The sequence below is a fragment of the Microtus pennsylvanicus genome, chromosome 19 (genome assembly GCF_037038515.1).
Source record: "Microtus pennsylvanicus isolate mMicPen1 chromosome 19, mMicPen1.hap1, whole genome shotgun sequence".
In the NCBI taxonomy this organism is placed as follows: Eukaryota; Metazoa; Chordata; class Mammalia; order Rodentia; family Cricetidae; genus Microtus; species Microtus pennsylvanicus.
The window spans coordinates 33,020,618-33,036,371 of record NC_134597.1 but is presented as its reverse complement, the minus strand read 5'-3'; the positions used below and the strand labels follow the sequence as shown (position 1 = coordinate 33,036,371).

The 15,754-nt window shown below is 45.4% G+C and overlaps 1 protein-coding gene and 1 long non-coding RNA gene across 3 annotated transcripts in view; one reads left to right on the top strand and one right to left on the bottom strand.

The window, feature by feature from the left end:
* Nucleotides 1-1,200: 1,200 nt before the first annotated feature.
* On the bottom strand, nucleotides 1,201-15,451 carry LOC142838075 (uncharacterized). The gene is made up of 3 exons (XR_012908507.1): nucleotides 15,169-15,451; nucleotides 6,486-6,574; nucleotides 1,201-1,224 (listed from the first exon to the last, which is right to left on the bottom strand). It is a non-coding gene; the product is annotated as an uncharacterized LOC142838075 (long non-coding RNA).
* The window catches only part of Dennd2a (DENN domain containing 2A), a 99,443-nt gene continuing 99,090 nt past the window's right edge, over nucleotides 15,402-15,754 (top strand). Inside the window, exon 1 of one of the 2 annotated variants that reach the window (XM_075953351.1) lies at nucleotides 15,402-15,423. The gene's annotated coding sequence lies outside the window, so the exon portion shown is untranslated. The remainder of the gene's footprint in view (nucleotides 15,424-15,754) is intronic. The other variant, XM_075953349.1, reaches the window with a different exon arrangement.

The following is a 15,754-nucleotide window of genomic DNA, read 5'->3' as shown; positions in this document are numbered from 1 at the left end:
GGAGCCCAGGTCTCAGGTAGAAGCAGGGAGAGTTCAAGGTCAGCCTGGTCTACAAAGGAAGTTCCAGGCGAGCCAGGGACACACGCTAAATCCCTGTCTCAAAAAGAGACAGAGGGTTCTTGAGAGATAACTCAGCAGTTAAGAGCATTAGCTCCATTCCCAGCACCCACATGGCTGTGCACTACAGTCTGGAACTCCCGTTCCAAAGGGATCCAACATTCTCTTCTGACCTCTGCAAGTGAGGCTGATGCACAGATGCGCATGCAATACACGCATACACATAAAATAAAATAATAGTTTAAAAAAGAAGTGAGCTGTATGTATGTGGCATGCTTAGCCCCACACCTAACTAGCAAACACCTCGTTTTTATCATTAAATAAAAGCAGAAGTAGTTCTGTTCTTCCCGAGTCATAAAACAGGCATGGGAGATGCATCGTGGAAGATGTCATATGTTTATTTTCTGTTTTATGATTTAGCAGTATTATCACTGTTATTATTTTGAGACAAGGCCTTAATTCATAACCCAGGCTAATCTGCGTATCACTTAGAGCTAAACTGCCCTTGAATTTGAGGCGACTAGCTGTTTCAGTTCCTGCCTTGAATTTTGTTCAGTGATGGGTGGTAACTTGGAATATACACCAAATAGTCGGGCATGGTGGTGCATGCCTTGAATCCCAGCACTTAGAAGACAGAAGCAGATGGATCTCTGTGAGTTCAGGGGCAGCCTGATCCACAGAGTGAGCGGCAGGACAGCCAGAGCTACAGAGTGAGCTTCTGTCTCAAAAAAAAATAAAAAATAAAAATAAGCAATTTATAAATAAAAATAACCCATCCCCCCAATTGTTTAGCATCAGGATGTATCTTATCACAGCCATAGAAATGAAGGTAGAACAAGACCTCCTCCTTTACCACTGCCCCCAACAACACCTGAGCCCAGCACACCTCTAAACACCCGTTCCCACCAGTATTCATCTCCACTCGAGTTTAAGTCTCTGCACACGATGGCGGCTGGCTTCCTTTCTACAGACAACGCTGAGTAAACAGCCCACTTGCCCTCCTTTGGTTAAGCTTCATTGATTTCCAGCTCCTCAACAACAAGAGTTGTATCCAATTCTTGGCAGTGTCCCGGCTGGCATGGTTCACTCTATTTCCACTAGGTGGCACTACTCACTTTGAAGTGCAGCCAAGGTTCTCAGGGTTCCAGACCTGCCTAGGAAGGGGACCTTGGGGGAGGATTGAAGCGGGGAGGGGGAGGGGCAGGGAGGGGAGCAGAGAAAAATGTAGAGCTCAATAAATATCATGGGAAAAAAACAGGTTCGAGCAAGAATTAGTTACAATATTTACTCTATTTGTATCTGGCAAAATTAAAAAAATACTCTATCATCTATTAAAAAAATTTTAAAGGTTAAAAAAAAAAGAAAAGAAAAAACGAGATAGTAAACCTGTCCAGACCTCTCTTTGCACAGGAAGCTAACATTTTAGCATCTCCCACGGAACATGTTGACGTGGTAGATGGGAGGCAGGGCACAGCTAGTGTCCTGGAGAAAGAAGCGGAGGTTTGTTTTCTTATTTTACATGCATTTTGCTGGCATGTATATCTATGTATCACATGTGTGCCTGGTGGAAATCAAAAGAAGCCGTTAGATCCCTGGGACTGGAGTTACAGTGAACTATGTGGGTGCTGGGAACTGAGCCGGGGTCTTCTGGAGAAGTGGCCAGTGCTCTTGACTGCCAAGCCAGCTTGCTATCCTAATCTCTGGATTTTTGACATTTTGACATTCTGAGCAAGAAGATTCTCTGCTCCTGTGCGCTCTCTCTCTCTCTCTCTCTCTCTCTCTCTCTCTCTCTCGTGTGTGTCTGCTCCTGCATTCTCTCTGTGTGTGTGTGTGTCTGCTCCTGCGCTCTGTGTGTGTGTGTGTTCCTGCATTCTGTGTGTGTGTGTGTGTCTGCTCCTGCACTCTGTGTGTGTGTGTCTGTGTGTGTGTGTGTGTGTTCCTGCACTCTGTGTGTGTGTGTGTCTGTGTGTGTGTGTGTCTGCTCCTGCACTCTGTGTGTGTGTGTCTGTGTGTGTGTGTCTGTGTGTGTATGTTGAGGGGGTCCTATAACTGGAGGGTATTTAGCTGCATCTCGGACCTCTCCCCACACGGTGTCGGAAACAACCCTGGCCCTGCGGGTCTCTTGGGACTGCATTAACAGAACACCGTAACTGGCAGCGGGTAAACTGCAAACCGTTATTCTTCACAGTTCAAAATGGCTGGCAAGAAGCTAGAGTTTGTCTTTTTCCATCTCCTCTTTTTCTACAAGGCCTTGACCCCACTTCAAGTCCTATGTGATACACCTGGCCTGCAATTTGCCCCTAAGAAAGTTGGTGTAAAAACTTTGGCCATGGGAGGGAGCTATAGGTGAGCAGAGCACTTGCTTGGTGTGTGTGAGGTTTGGGGTTTAATCTTCAGCATCATTTAAAAGTATGTGCCTATTAACTATATAGCATCATTTAAATATATATTTATATGCATTTCACTCTCAAAAGAGAAGGGGAAAGCCATTGGCAAGCATGCCCTGCAGTGCTGCCTCCAAATCCCTCCCTAAGAAAGGCTGGCTCGGCGCCCTCTCCCTTTCTTTTCTGCTCGGTGTAGCCCTTCTCAGGAGAATTTTTCCCACTCCAATTCCATCTTCTGATTTTGCTCAAGCACCCTGTGGGCCCTTCCCAGATTCTGGACTCGTGCTAACACTATGGGGACAGTCCCTTCTCCTCTGTCTGGGAAGTATGGGTGCACCTATCTCTGAGATCCCTCCAGCTCAGTAGTTCTGCTGACCTGAAGGTCTGTGACCATCTGTTCTGAAAATCCGACGAGGCTGGTATCTCATTCCGGTCTCAGGAGGCTGAGGAAAGAGAATTGCTATGAGTTTCAGGCTAGCCTGGTCTACAGCGTGATACCTGGTCTGAAAAACAAAACCAAAGCTGGATAAAAGGTTCAGCACTTAAGGGTACTTGCAGAGCTTTCAGAGGACCAGAGTCCGGCTCCCAGCACCCACGTCTGAGGTCCAGCTGCCTGTAACCCCAACACCCTCTTTTGACCTCCACAGGTGCCTACGTGCATGTACAGGCACACATAAATAAACAATATACGAAACAAAACCCAACAACAAAAAGTCTGATTGGTGGCCATGATGTTCCAGCTGTGATGGTATGTCCTTGGCAAGGCAGCCAACCAGCTGGCCTCTGGCTGGTCAGCTCTTCCACTACCACCCAGACAAGCCCTGCGAGCATCCGTACCACCTGACATCTACTGAAGGAAAAGGCAGAACTCAAGGGAGAACGGCTGCTATGTGGTGTTTCTGCCAACCTGAGGGGGCTGCGGGTGGAGCCGGAGTTCCCGAAGACCCACCTAACCCCGTCTGCCCAGGGACCCGAGAAGAGGGAAGGGCTTGACTCACCCACGATCACAGTGCCAGCTTGGCAGTTCACGTCACCTGGCTCAATGCTAGTCAGTCCTTTTTATTCTGATTAAATCTGTGACCTGGGAAAGGTAGGAAGTAGTCAGATACTAGGCTTTTCCAGAAGAAATGCTCTCTCCCCGGCCGGGGGTGACCTCTGGGAACGTAGCGAAGGAAGCAGTCACTGAGGTCTGGGTACCTGGTGAGCTTTAGCTGGAGAACAAACTAGTAGGGTTCAGCGTCTGAGTTCAGTGCCAGCTCACATCCTTGTGCTAATAAACTCTTCCCTGGGGATTCTTCCTCCTAAACATGGAGGCTCAGGCAGAGAAGATGCTGGAAACGAGGTGGAGAGCTGTGCATCATAAGCTCAGAAGGACACACAGAAGTTCCGGCCTCAGAGCTAGCCTGACATCTTGTGTGTCCTGGGCTCACAGTGGACATGAAGAGCTACACCAGCATTCACTCACGGATTCATCCGCTTTTCTCAGAGAGCGGGATATCTAGGACTGGGAACCAAAAGAAAACTGTAAACTTAAAACATTATAGGGGCCAGATAGTAGTGATGCACGCCTTTAATCCCAGCAGAGGCAGGTGGATTTCTGTGAGTTCTAGGACAGCCTAGATCTACAAATCAAGTTCCAGGACAGCCAAGGCTGTTACACAGAGAAACCCTGTCTTGAAAAAAGGAAAAAAGAAGGAGGAGGAGGAGAAGAAGAAAAGAAGAAGAAGAAGAAGAAGAAGAAGAAGAAGAAGAAGAAGAAGAAGAAGAAGAAGAAGAAGAAGAAGAAGAAGAAGAAGAAGAAGAGCTGGGTGGTGGTGGCGCACGCCTTTAATCCCAGCACTCGGGAGGCAGAGGCAGGCGGATCTCTGTGAGTTCGAGACCAGCCTGGTCTGGTCTACAGAACTAGTTCCAGGACAGGCTCCAAAGCCACAGAGAAACCCTGTCTCGAAAAACCAAAAAAAAGAAGAAGAAGAAGAAGAAGCCCTAGTTCTAGCCAAAATTTTGAGTAAATTTACTTTTCCATATATGTAATCTTTTTCTCTGAATGCAGGCCAGCATTTGTACTCATAGTTAATCTTTTTTTGTTTTTGTTTTTGTTTTTTCAAGACATGGTTTCTCTGTATAACAGCCTTGGCTATCTTGGAAATCTCATTGTAGACCAGGCTGGCCTTGAACTCACAGAGATCTGCCTGTCTCTGCCTCCTAAATGTTGGGATTAAAGGCCTGCCCAACCATGTCTGGCTTCTTTTTTTTCCCCAAGAATTCTGCTAACACCCTGTTGAGAAAGACAGAGCCAAGGATGGGCCAGGTCATGAGAAGGACAGGCCAGAGGAGGTGAGCTCCTCAGGCAGAAGGAACAGGCGCCCATGGAAGACTGAAAAGGGCTCTCCTGGGTGTTTCCACAGGCTCTGAGTGCCCGGGGTACATGTGGTCTCCAGATAGGAAGAGCCATCATCAGGAGTGTGTCCAAGTGAGACAGACAGGTTCCTCTTTTGTCCTTCTTTATAGGGTGGATACATGTTTCTTCTCCCCACACCAGCTTTCAAGAGAATAGCTAACCAGATGTCTTGTCCATCTCTGACTCTTTGTATATGTCTCACCTATGCTGTGACAACAAGTGTCAGTGCGGTGAAGGAAAGATCCTGCCAAGAGCCCAAATGAAACCAGTCCAATACACCAGGCCAGGCGCAGGGAGGAAAATCTGAGTGCCCCGAGCTGCCGCACTGTCTGCACCTTCCACCAGGGGGAACCGTAGGCAAGACATGGATTGGATGCTGAAAGATCTTGAAAGGTAGGTGGAGCTGGCAGAACCGTGCTCCCAAGCGATGTGATGAGACAGAAGGGACTTGGGTTCAGTGGACAGGACCAGGCCCGTGTGCTCCCCAGTAAGATACATAACAACATGACAGGGAACAGTGCCGGGGACAGAGAGGTGCTCAGGAGAAATTAGCATCCAGAAGGATTCTTGCTAGAAATGAGAAAATGTGAGGGTGATGTCCAAAGGTTTGTTCTTTGGGTGAGATCTGCGCTCTCAATGGAACTAACCTGCTCAGGAGCCTGGAGGTCTCCCTCTCAGCTCCCCTGGCTGGTGGCTGACAGCTGAAGCATGGGATCTTTGGGCTGGTTACCACTCTGGTAGAAGGCTCTGATGGGAGAGAAGAAAAACTGCCTGATTCTCTCTCTCTGGAGTCTGACACACCCTGTATTCATGAGGAGAGGAGAAAGCAGAGAAAACAAAGGCGGGGGGGGGGGGGGAGCTGGAGACGTGGCTCAGTTGTTAAGAGGACTTGATAAGCACCTTGAGGATCTGAGTTTGGATACTGGAACCCAGGAAAAGGGTGGGTATGTCCTTCCTTCCTTTCTTTCTTCCTTTCAAGATGTATTTATTTATTTTATGTGTGCACGTAAGTGCTCTATCTGCTTATACACCCCTTTATGCCAGAATAGGATATCAGATCCCACTAGAGATAGTTGTGAGCTACCGTGTGGTAGCTGGGAATTGAACTCAGGACCTCTGGAAGAGCAGCCAGTGTTCTTAACCACTGAACCATCTCTGCAGCCCATGCGCTTTTACACCCAGCCCTGGTTGGGGAAAGCACAGACATGAGGATCATGGGGGCTTGTTGGCTGCTACCCAAGCCAAAAACAAAAACAAAGAGCAAGCTCTGGGTTCAAGGAGAGACCCTGCCTCAAAGGGAAAATGTAGAGAGTGATGGAGAAGGACACCTTCCTCTAGCCTTGGGAGTACCCACACACACCACACCTTTCTCTAGCCTTGGGAGTACCCACACACACCACACCTTCCTCCAGCCCTTGGAGTACCCACACACACCACACCTTCCTCCTGATCTCTCTCTCATACATACGCATGCACACACAGAGAGAGAGACAGAGATAGAGAGACAGAGACAGAGAATAACAGGAGACTCAAGAGTTCCTCTCTCACATTGGGCCTGGCACAATAGTAATCCTTTTCTCTATTACCTGACTTCCTCCTCACCAACAATAGTGAGGTGGTTACAACTGGTTCTATTTCCACCTTACCCATGAAGATACAGGACTCGAGGCCGAGTAACCTGTTCTGGAACTGGATCTGGCTATCTACTCCCAAGCCTATGTTCTTCAACAGGACCCTGAAGTAAGAGGAGGGAAAGGAAGTGACATGTTCTGTAGTGATCCAAGACTGTACCATATGTGTGGATTGCCTTGGGCGGGCCACTTAGTCTAGGGTTAGTAGCCTGCCTGGCAGTTCAGTTATTCCAGGGTCACGGAGAGGCACTACCTGGAAGATAATGGGCTAAGAAAGAGGAAGAAGGCTATGCAAAATTTGTCAAAGCCTCCGTTTATTAGGGACGAGATACAACCTTTTATAGGGTAAGGAGTTGGGGGGGATGGGGCACAGGGTTCTGGGCTCTTGCCGCGTGGTTCACGTTGGTCACATGGTCCTCGTTGGTCACGTAGGCAGGAGGTTATCTTCGGTCAAGTCACAGTAGGCCTGGAAGTTACAACTAGGAGATGACACACCTAGTTCTCGAGATAGTTTGGAATGGGGGGTGGGTTCCGCTAACAGATAGCTCTCATTAACAACCAACTTGGGTGTGGGGTAGGCTTTGTCAATAGAACCATTCTTAACACAATTAGGGGTGTGGGGTTCTCTGCAGACTCCCCAGGGTGATGGTTCCTGTAATGATTTTAGGAGGAAATTGGCTCCTGACAGATCCCCCTTTCTTTTATAAAGACAGGTCGCTATTAAGTGAAGGGCATCAGGTCAGAGTCCAACCAAGGTGTCAGATCTAAAGGAGAAGGGACTGGGGCAAGAAGAGACCCTCCTCTCGAATGGTGAAGCAATTTACCTCTCCTGGGAACAGAGGGGTGCCTTATGATTCTTAGGTCGAGTGGGGACCAGGTCTTTATCCCCCTTACCCGTCTTAGGATTCCCAGTATCCTGTCTTAGGTTGGGGGATTTCCTGCCACAAGTCACCCATCCTTGGAGCTCCTCAAATGAAAGGTATCTAGCGAGATTTAAAATAAACAGATCACAGGGAGTCCTGTCTTAGGCTATGTGGAGGGCATTCCTCGTGCCTGGCACCATGCCATGTTGAGCCGGCCAGTACAGCCTCTGTATGGTGTGCTGTTCAGGCGAGGATCCACACTAACTCCCGTCATTGGGCCCCTGTGTCTATAACTAATGAAAAGACTGTGAGTAGCTCCTCAAACAAAATATATAATGATATAATTTTGGGCACCAATAACTCCATCTTCCAGACAAGAAGAAAGGGCATTTTCCAAACCCAGTATTCACCTTTTAATCTGGCCTTAGGTATCCTCCTTCCTAAATGCCTACTCCACAATAAGATTATGAGTGCTGCCTGCCAACAATTAGAGCAGTGTAAAAGGGATCTAAATCTAAAATTTTTAACATATGCATTAAACCCAAACATTTTACAGCGTGTGTCAAACTTTTCCCAACATCTATAAGCAGTTATAAGTATCAGGTCAATTGTAGTAAGAGCACAATGACATACATTGTTGTTATCAAATACCACCAGTTCCAGTCTCTGAGCAACAGTGACAGGAACCCTAATCTTTCCCCTTCTTAAGTGAAGAGGCATTAATATTTTAATTAAAATGAGTTTTGTGTCCCAAACATTAAAACTGTCTGATGTTTAGTCCGCATCTTAGTTTCAAAGCAAACCAGAATTCAAACTGCAGAAGGAGCTCAGCATTAGTGCTTCAGGACAGGTGGGATTCCTGGGTGAGGTGAGCAGGATTCAGCTATCTGAAGCACATCCTGGCACTTATCTCAGGCGGGTCTCCCTGGACTCTCTAGGGGCAGAATTGACACCCTGCAGAGTGGTGTAGCAGGTTCTGTTATCAGTCACTCCTCTCTCCTTGGGGGCAGGAAAGGCCGGACCAAGGACCTCTCCCCAGTCGCCTCTGGAACTCCTCTGTGGGATGTCCGCAGCCTCAACAGCATCAGATCCAGCTTTTCTTTTCTTTCTGTGAAAAAAGCATAAACATATCCTCGACCCCAAATATAAATAGGTCGGGTATTTTTTTTTTTTTATAATGCATTGCAAGGGCTTTTCCACCTTGCCTTAGCAAAGGTCAGCTTGGTGTTATCACGCCAGATCCGTTTGCATCAGGATCTGCTTGCAACTTTTTATTAGTTGCTTTCAAGGAGCCTTGTCATGCTCCACATTTTTTTTTATTATTATTTTTAACCCTGTACGCAGTTCTTCCATTGGAAAAAGAGCCATTTGTAAAATTTAGCATAAAATCCTTTAAGGGATTTTTTTTGCTATAACATTAGCAAAATAAAGGTGTGTGAATTGTAGCAATGATCTGGGAAAAGATTATTGTTTTTGCCTTTGAATTGAGCAAAGACAATTGTCTAGGAATCAATTTTAAAATTATCAATGAATCTATTATTTAGTATAAGATATATTGATCATAGTCAATATTTTATTAAACCATTTTTTAGCTTTTATCCTGCCCTTTTGTATCAGACAGGCTGTTTTAAATCAAGAGTTTAATATCTTAACTGGCAAAACTGAGAAGGTTTAGCCATAAACAGCATTTTTTATAAAGCTGTTGTAGAATAAGTTTTACATTTAATATACACATTTGTCATAGGTGAATTATAATTAATATACTGTATCTGTTGATTATTGTATACTTTACCTGTTGATTTATATTTTTTACCTGCTTGAGTACCTGTTAGGAAGCTTTAAGCTCTCTATTGGAAACTGTTTTTTGTAAGAATTTTACCTAGCGGCTCAAGGTCTTTTATAAGAATATTATAACTAGGGCTTTAACCATTGTATATCTAATTAAAAGTTTTTAAGCTATCCTCCTCTTAAGTTTTAAGTCTGCCTTGCAGATAGGAAAATGGAAAAATGAAGCATTTTTTGACTAATAATGCTGGCCTCATTAGACACCAACATGTAGAAAAATGAAAATAGATCTATATTTATCTCCATGTACAAAAGTTAAGTTTAAATGAGCCAAAGGCCTCAGCATATAAAAATTGTGTTGAACCTCACAGAGAAAAATTTTTGAAGCACATTTTGCCACATTTCAAACACTGCCTCAGTGGCATAAACATTTGGAGAAACCATAAATCTCCTGAATTGAGAAACTTTTGTATAACAAGGCTGTATAGTGGGAAAAGATCTTTACTTATCATAAATCCATTCCAAAAATATATGAAGAACTCAGGAAATTAGTTATTAAAAATTTTAATCCCAAAAAATATTTGTTATAGACCTAAACTGAAAACTCTCAGACGAACTTAAAAATGACTGAGACACTTAAAAAACTTTCAACATAACATCCTTTAGGTATCAGAGAAATGCAAACCAAAACTCTGAGATTTTACCTTATCCTTGTAAAAATGACCAAGATTAAAAATTATTATTAACAATTTATGTTTAAGAAAATGTGGGTAAAGAAAAAACTTTATTGCTGGAAGTGTAAACTGGTGTTGGAAGTGCATACTCGCACAGCCACTTTTGGATCACAGGTCGTATTGAAAAACCTGGATGAACCCAGACTCTCCCAGCAGGAAGAAAAGAATCAAAAATCCAGGGCTAGCTGCTTCAGCCCTAGGAATTGCCCTAGGAACCAGCTGAAGACAAAGCCTTGACCTCGGAAAAACAGGTTTTTTAGCTGTAATTATCACAGTAGTTTTAGGAACTAGGGGATTAGGACCTTGGGAGTGGTCCCGAGCCAGGAGAGCTGTCCTCCTGCAACCACCACAGGATTTTTGGAATTTATGACCCTCCCGGACCACTGTGGTGTGGCCCCTTTCCTCAAAAAATTCTTTCTCCTGGTCACTGGGGGTCGAACTCCTCCCCCACCAACCAAGGCCACGTGTGCGACCTCAGCAAGGATGGTCTCCAGGCCACGCCATCCCTAGACCCGAGTGAGAGTCTCCCCAGCATTGAGGGATCCCCATTTTGTCTATTTTTTAAAATTAGGCAAATATCTACCTCAAAACTTAGCAATACCCCTTTTGGGCCTAAATACAAAGATGTTTAACCATACCACAAGGACATGTGCTCAGCCATGCCCATAGCAGAACTACCCTATCATAGCCTAGAATCTGAAAATAACCCAGATGTACCTCTTTTACACCTAGGATAAATGAGACATCATCCTTTTAAATATCCATGAATACCACAAAATATCTTGGAGTAACTCCAAGCAAGCAGGACAGAAGTTTTGGGTCCTGTCATCTCTGCCTGTGAAGGCGGAATTTTTTTTTTTTTATTTTTAACCATTATCACTTGTTAGAGTATAACTCTGGCCCTTGATAAAGTTAATTAAGAGGCCTGAGTCTCAGCATTCCACCTTGAAGCCACACCTAGCAGCAGGGAAGGACCTCAAGCTGAAACAATACAACTCCCACCCAAGAGCGGGCCGTACAAATGGAAAAACTTGTAGGATAAGAACTTTAAATCTTGAAAGATCCCCTACTTTCTTGCGAAAGCAGAAGAAACACAGAAAAAATGACAATTTCACTGAAAGCAGTTTACAGACTCAGTGTAAATGTCCATTAAAAATTATAGCAACATTCCTCACAGAACTCACAGATTTAATATAAATGTTCATTAAAATTATAGCAAAACTTTTTACAGAACTCGAAAGAACAATCTAGAACTCAAAAGAACAATCTCCAACCTTATACGAAAGAAATAAAAACTCAGGCTAGCCTAAACAATTCTAAAAATCCTCTGAATATATCACAATCTTTGATTTTAAAATTTTCCTACAGAAACACAGTGCTGAAATTAATCTACCTTAGATATAAACTTATACACCTACAAACTAAAGATTTTTGACCAAGAAGCAAGATTTTTAAAATGGAAAAGAAGCATATTTACTGTCCTAAATGAAGCTGCAACTTTTTGAGTCTAGATTCCTGTATAGCAAACCTGCCTGTCAGCTTTCGCTCCATATGGCAGGGGGTTAAAGACATAGGCTCTCTAGCCCTAGCAGCCAGCCTGCTTGGCAGGCATAGCTGTGTGGATTGTACCCTAACTTCTCGCATCTCGAGGGACTCCCTTTTGAGTCCACAAGCAAACACATAAAGCAAACATATGAAGCAAACACATGAATCTCTGTTTTTGACTCTTACTCCTCTCTCCCTGAGTGATTGATTAAATTCCTGTATGAATTTCTCTTCCCTTGAAAGTCCCATATCTTTTTGAACGACGGTGAGCCTGCGCCTACCTTATCCTGCAGATCTGTCCGAGTTCTACAGCTGCAGAACCTTCTGTTTTCTTCTTGTTGTCCCGGGACTGCGCGTTGTCGTCCGATAGTTGACCGTGCTCCAAGTCGCTGGTTCGGGCGCCACTGTGGATTGCCTTGGGCGGGCCACTTAGTCTAGGGTTAGTAGCCCGCCTGGCAGTTCAGTTATTCCAGGGTCACGGAGAGGCACTACCTGGAAGATAATGGGCTAAGAAAGAGGAAGAAGGCTATGCAAAATTTGTCAAAGCCTCCGTTTATTAGGGACGAGATACAACCTTTTATAGGGTAAGGAGTTGGGGGGGATGGGGCACAGGGTTCTGGGCTCTTGCCGCGTGGTTCACGTTGGTCACATGGTCCTCGTTGGTCACGTAGGCAGGAGGTTATCTTCGGTCAAGTCACAGTAGGCCTGGAAGTTACAACTAGGAGATGACACACCTAGTTCTCTAGATAGTTTGGAATGGGGGGTGGGTTCCGCTAACAGATAGCTCTCATTAACAACCAACTTGGGTGTGGGGTAGGCTTTGTCAATAGAACCATTCTTAACACAATTAGGGGTGTGGGGTTCTCTGCAGACTCCCCAGGGTGATGGTTCCTGTAATGATTTTAGGAGGAAATTGGCTCCTGACACATATGGAGAAAGCAGAATTAAAGGCTCACAAGAGGTCAGCGCTGTCCCCTTGTCTCAATCTCACCTTTCCCAGTTTGAGCCAGATGATAGCCAGCCCTCCAAATCTGTGCCTCCACATCTGTGGATTCTAAAGTCTGAGGCTCAGCCAATTGTTGGTGGAAAATATTCTGAGATATACACACAACTGAAAATATACACCTGTGTGTGCTGGGGGTTCCTGGGAGAGTTATGTATTTTAGGCTGACATTGACCTCAGTCTCCCAAGTGCTGGGATTAGAGATGGGCAGCACCATGCTGTAGGCAGAGACTGCACATTGGTTTCCGGGCCGCCCAGACCCAAATAATCATGCAAAACTATATTAATTACAACACTACTTGGCCAATGATACAGACATATTCTTAGCTAGCTCTTATATCTTAAATCAACACATTTCTATTAATCTATGTATCACCACGAAGCTATGGCCTACTGGTGTCTGTCTCCTTTGGTAGTTACATGGCATCTCTCAGACTCTGCCTTCTTTCTCTCTATATCTCTGTTCAGATTTCCTGCCTGGCTATATTTTGTCCTGCCATAGGCCAAAGCATCTTCTTTATTAACCAATGGTAATAAAACATATTCACTGCATACAGAGGGGAAATCCCACATCAACATGCAAGGCACGTATAATCTTTTTTCTTGTTGTCATCCCCTTTAGAATCTAAAGTCAGGTATGCCAGTAAGCACCTGTAATCCCAGCACTGGGGAGGGAGTGTCAGGAGGTCAGGAGTTAAAAACGCTTGGCTACTTAGAAAACTAGAGGCCAGACTAGAATACCAGATGCAGTATCAAAACAAACAAAACAATGAAAAACAACAACAACAAAAACCAAGGGCTGGAGAGGCGGCAGTTGAGAGCACTTGCTGCTCCACAGAGGATTCCCGTCAATTCCCAGCACATACACAGTGGCTCACAGCTCAACCGTCTGTAACTCCAGCTCCAGCATCCTGATCTGAAGCCCTCTTCTCACGTCTGCTGCCACCAGGCACACACGTGGTGCACAGACACACACAGGCAAAACACACATACACAGAACATTTTTAGAAGGAAAGAAAGCCACAACAATAGAGTCTAACAGCTATCCAAAATAGTTCAATATAGCCAGGAGGTAGTGGTGCACGTCTTTAATCCCAGCACATGGGAGGCAGAGGCAGGCAGATCTCTTGTGAGTTTGCAGTCAGCCTGGTCTGCATAGCAAGTTCCAGGACAGTAAGGGCTACACACAGAAAAATCCTGTGTCAAAAAGCAAAAGAAAGAAAGAAAGAAAATAGTTCAATATATATGTATATAGATTATAATTACATAGTACATTGGATTATATATAAGTAATAATAATAATCTAGAGTTAAAGAGTATGGAAGAATTCACGCAGTAGATATGCAGGTTTGAAACCGTTTTTATAATGAACTTGAAAATCCAAACACTTTGGTATCCAGGGTGTTGCTGAAGCCATACTCCTTCAGATACAGAAAGCTGACTTCATGCCTACCTCGGGTCTCATTCTGCAACCAGGAGAGAAGCTGAGGACAGACAGGGAGAATAAGGAATGTATGCTTTGGAGCGCCTGGCTTGGAGTATCCATCGTGTGTGCATGCATGGGGGGGGCGGAGGGGAGCGACTTTAAGCTACTTGGGCTAGCAACTCACCAGGGTTTAGATGGGACCAAAAGTACCCTCATCTGGGAAAACTGGACACCAGCAAAGAAAGTGGGGAGAGGAAGATGAGCAGATCTGAGTCATGGTAACAGAGCCATAGGGTGACCCAGCAAAGGGGAGCAGCAAAAGTGGTGAGGCTGGGGTGGGAAGGCATTCCTCAAAATCTGACCCAGGGGGCAGAAGCAAGGGTATTTTCCTAAGACAAGTTAGTGCCCAGAATTCCATGATAAAATGGTGGCCTAGGGGTTGCCAAATGAGTGACTCCTTAGCCCAAGCTTCCTGATGTCCACCTAAGATGTAACTAGCTATCTTGAAGCCACACACTCAAAAGCTCCTAGGCTCTTTTGTGCTTTGGGCTGGGGGAGGCGGCCAGCTGGGCTCCTGGCTCAGTTCCCACTGAACTTTGCCAGTTTGCTGCTGCGGGATCAGGATACCCTGTGGTCCTGGGAGTAATTAACCCTCAAGCAGCCAAGCCTTTGATCTTTATTTAGAGAGTGAGGGCTTAGAAGGATGCAAACAAAGCAATAATTTGAATACTAACACTTTAAAAAAAAACAAAACAAATGCTTGCGCTTGGCAAAGGTCTATTCTGAAAGTCTGAAATGGGTGTGGCATGAAGAATTTACAAAGGCCTCAAAGATCTTACGCAATGAGCAAACCCCTCAGCCGTGAAGGAGATGCAGCTTCTTTCCCTGCGACTCTAAGTAAATCCCAGTTGCCTGGTATCTGAAGTCTGCCCCCACCCTTGCACAAGGACCTCAGTCTCCGGGAAGTTGGGATTACAGGCATGCCAGGCAAGGGGCATCCTCTCTAGATGCAGCTCTATTTTTCTTCTAAGCACCCACTTAGTGAAGCTGTAAGAAGTCCGGATCTGTGCCAATACTCCTCCCCACACACAAGCCAAGCATGAAGCCACTAGGTCATCTCCAGAAACATAGGTCAACTCTTTTGGAGGTCTCTAAGCTATAAACAAGAATGACATTTTCCAATGTAGAGACTGGCTGGCACCTACCCCCCAGGACAGACAAACTGTCACTGTCAGGGTGAGTTGTCGTTTGGTGTTCCTCTACTTGGATTCTATTGCGTTCAGCATAATATTCAGATTTTGCCCAGACCTCTTGAAGATCTTCAGCCTACCCCCCATCTTACCTTATCCCCTCTTACTTAAAGGCTCTTCAGATACCGTGATGGAGCTCCCCTCTTCCCAGACTGCCTTTTCCTCTGTTTCTCCACTTTTTACAATTGATTCAGCTTCCCGGGCCATCGAAGCCCCAGAGGACTTCATTGAATGCCCCAGCCTGTGTTCCTGACTCCCTTGAAGCCCACGACATTTTCAAGTGGGCTTCTATTTAGCGATCCTACCATCCTAAAACCTCCTGCATGTGTGCTTTCATCTTGCCCTGGGTAAGAAGGACCAGTGGGCAGTAAAAAGTCACTTCTCTGATAGCTTTTCCTGACCAGCCTGCCTTCTGGTGACCTTAGATCCCTTTCTGTACCCTTCTGAAGGGAGGTGGACCCGTGGATCCTTATGGCCCGCTCCAGCAGCAACTGTGAGTTGCTTGGGGGTAAATATGGATCCGTGTGGGTCCTGATAGTCTGTCTCATGACTGTGAGTTGCTTGTGGGCGAACGTGGGCCGGTGGGTCTCGAAGGCCTGCCTGTCTCATGACTGTCAGTTGCTTGGGGGCAAATGTGGAGCCCAATTTTGCCTGAGGCATCCAGCAGTTTAGCTCCCT